A 3,459-nucleotide genomic window follows, 5' to 3' on the forward strand; every position below is an offset into this window, starting at 1 on the left:
AGCTGCACATATCTCGTTCTCAGGGCACACTCAGATTGTCCAAACTTCTGGTAGGCCAGCCCAGAGTTGCCCCTAGTGGCCATCGGCGGCTGACGGGGTGGACCAACACTCAGAGGAGCACTGGCCCGGGGGGGGGGGGGTAAATAAGATGACCCTCGGGCTCCGGAAACCCAAGGGAAAAAGAGGCTAGGTGGCAAATGGTAAAACCAAGGTTGGGCGTTGCTGGAAGAGTTTTATTCAAGGCGAACTGTCAAGGGGTTCCCATTATCACCCAACCGCGTAAGGAACGCAAAATCCGGGAACATAACACCGATATGACGGAAACTAGGGCGGCAAGAGTGGAACAAAATACTAGGCAAAAGGCCGAGCCTCCCACCCTTTACCAAGTATATAGATGCATTAAGATAACAAGATAATATAGTGATATCCCAACAAATAAACAATGTTCCAAAAAGGAACGAATCTCCAATCTTCACCTGCAACTAGCAACGCTATAAGAGGGGCTGACCAAAGCGGTAACATAGTCAATCAACGGTTTGCTAGGACATGGTGGGTTAGAGGTTTGACATGGCAATTTAGGAGGCATGATAAGCAAATGGTAGGTATCGTAGCATAGGCATAGCAAAAGAGCGAGCATCTAGCAAGCAAAGATAGAAGTGATTTCGAGGGTATGATCATCTTGCCTGCAAAGTTGTCAGAGTTGACTTGGTCCTCGTAAGAAAACTCAACGGGCTCCTCGTTAGCGAACTCGTCTCCCGGATCTACCCAAACAAGACAAACAAGCAAAAGGAACACAATCAACCGCGTGCAATGCTCGAACAACATGATGCAAACATGGTATGCTATGCGGGATGCGATATGTGATGCATATGCAAGACTTGACAAAGGATGATTTAACCTGGCCTCAACTTGGAAATCCAAGAGTGCCACTGGAAAGGTGATGTTATTTCGGTTGAAATAGATATAAAGATCACTGGAATCGGATGCATGGTTTGGAAATGGCAAGCAAAACAAATATGGCACCGGTCTGCGATAAACAGCAAGTAGCCATCTAAATGCATCAAGATAATTATGCTACAGCAGTCAAAAATTTCAACAAAATATATGGCAGGGATCCACTCATAATGCTTGACAAAAGATGAACACTGAGTTATGGCCAATTCATCCATTAACAGGTTCAAACAAGCATGGCAAAAATGCAAACGATAACAGATTTCATACTTAGTGAAATTAACACAAGTCTGGAATTTCAGATCAGGTAGCACACTTTGGAGCATGAAAACTATATGCTATAGGAACTTAACATGGCAAAGCAAGGCATGACATGAAGCTACTCAAAGCACTTAACAAAAGTCCCTTAGTGACCTTGAGCTAAAAGGGATCAGAAAATACAATTGCAAGCATGTGAACATGGCAAAAACATAATCAGGTTACAGACTTGGAGAAGAACTAGAACTTGCAAATCTGTTAACGAGTAGGCATGTTCACGAGCTAGATGCACTCACTACAGAGCATGGCATGAAAAACTAAGCGTACACCCACCAAGAATACATATCATAGAAGCTATACATGGCGAGAACGACAACATAGCATGCACGGATCAACAACAACATCCTCGGCAAAATCGCTAACAAGTAAACAATCTGCCAGGATTCACGAAATAGCAAAAGTAGAGCTCGATTGACTCAAGCTAGGGTGCTCCATAATTGCAAACAAAGACATGGATGGATAGATCACCACAATATTAACAAATTATCCTTACTGACCATCCTCAGAAGAGGCACGGATCACTAGGAAACAATATGAACACATGACATATTGGCAAAAACAGATCAATGACTTAGTGAAATTCTAAGTGCCTGAACTCAGCATTAACGAGTGCACTACTTTGCAAGCTTGTGCTAGTCACCACACATGTCACAAAAATACATGGTAAGCACCTCTGTAAAGATGGCAAAGCATATAACAAAACACATGTAGAGCTCAGGAGCATATCATGCACACATTAATCATGGCAAAAATGACAAATAGCTATTTGGTGCAGCAGATCTGACAATTATCTCAAATAGCTCTGTTCCAATAGCATTTCGGGCATCAAGATGAGCTCAAATGAAAATAATGCAATGAGATGAAATGATGTGCTCTCTGAGACGAACATTTTGATATGCTACACGCTCAAATCGGAGTTACGGGTGCAAAGTTATGATGCGATGAACAATGCAAAAAAATATGCAGAATTAGGGGAAAATCGAGGTCAACCCCTAGGGTTACTGTACCAGCGGATCTGGATCTGGCGCGCATGCAAAACGAAGTTCGCCGGAGAAGTCCCTGTTCGCAAGAGTGAGACGGAGGCGGCCTGGCGGGGAGGAGGCCGACCCGGGCGACGGCGAGCAGACCGTGCCGCGGGGGCTCCCCGCGGGCCTGGCGGCCCTCGGGCGGCGGCGGCGATGTTGGGCTCCCGCGCGCCACGTGGCGTCTCGCGGTTGGTCCGGGCGAAGCGGGCGGACTTGTCCGGCGCGTCCGGACGTTGTCCGGCGTGCGGAGAGGAAGGGGAGCTAGGGTTTGGGGTGGAAGATCCGAAAATTTCGGGAAGGAGCTAATTTATAGGTAGGAGGGGCTAGGAGTGTCCAAATGAGGTGCCGTTTTCGGCCACGCGATCGTGATCGAACGCTCTAGATGATGGAGAGGGTTTTGGTGGGTGTTGGGCCAAATTGGAAGGGTGTTGGGCTGCAACACACACGAGGCCTTCTCGGTCCCTCGGTTAACCGTTGGAGTATCAAACGAAGTCCAAATGGCACGAAACTTGACAGGCGGTCTACCGGTAGTAAACCAAGGCCGCATGGCAAGTCTCGGTCCAATCTGGAAATGTTTAACCCCCACACACGAAAAGAGGTAGAAAGGACCACCGGAGGAGATAGGAGCGCCGGAATGCAAAACGGACAACGGGGAAAATGCTCGGATGCATGAGACGAACACGTATGCAAATGCAATGCACATGATGACATGATATGAAATGCATGACAACGACAACAACACACGGAGACAAAAACCCAAACCGAGGAAATAAAATAACTTAGCGCCGGAAACGGCAAGAGTTGGAGAACATATTAGGTAAATTACATCCGGGGTGTTACAACACTCCACCACTACGAAAGGATCTCGTCCCGAGATCTAGGACTGGAAAAACGCCGGGTACTCAGAACAGAGGTGATCCTCGCGTTCCCAGCTGGCTTCACGGTCGGAATGGGGTGACCACTTGACTTTGAGGAATTTGATTGACTTATTGCGAGTCTTGCGTTCAGTCTCTTCAAGAATAGCAACTGGGTGCTCACGATAAGCGAGGTCTTCTTGGAGATCAATGTCTTCGAAGTTGACGGTGCGGTCAGGAGTCTTGAAGCACTTGCGGAACTGAGAGACATGGAACACGTCGTGCACATTTGCAAAGTTTGAAGGAAGCTC

The sequence above is a fragment of the Triticum urartu genome, chromosome 3 (genome assembly GCF_003073215.2).
Source record: "Triticum urartu cultivar G1812 chromosome 3, Tu2.1, whole genome shotgun sequence".
Taxonomy (NCBI): Eukaryota; Viridiplantae; Streptophyta; class Magnoliopsida; order Poales; family Poaceae; genus Triticum; species Triticum urartu.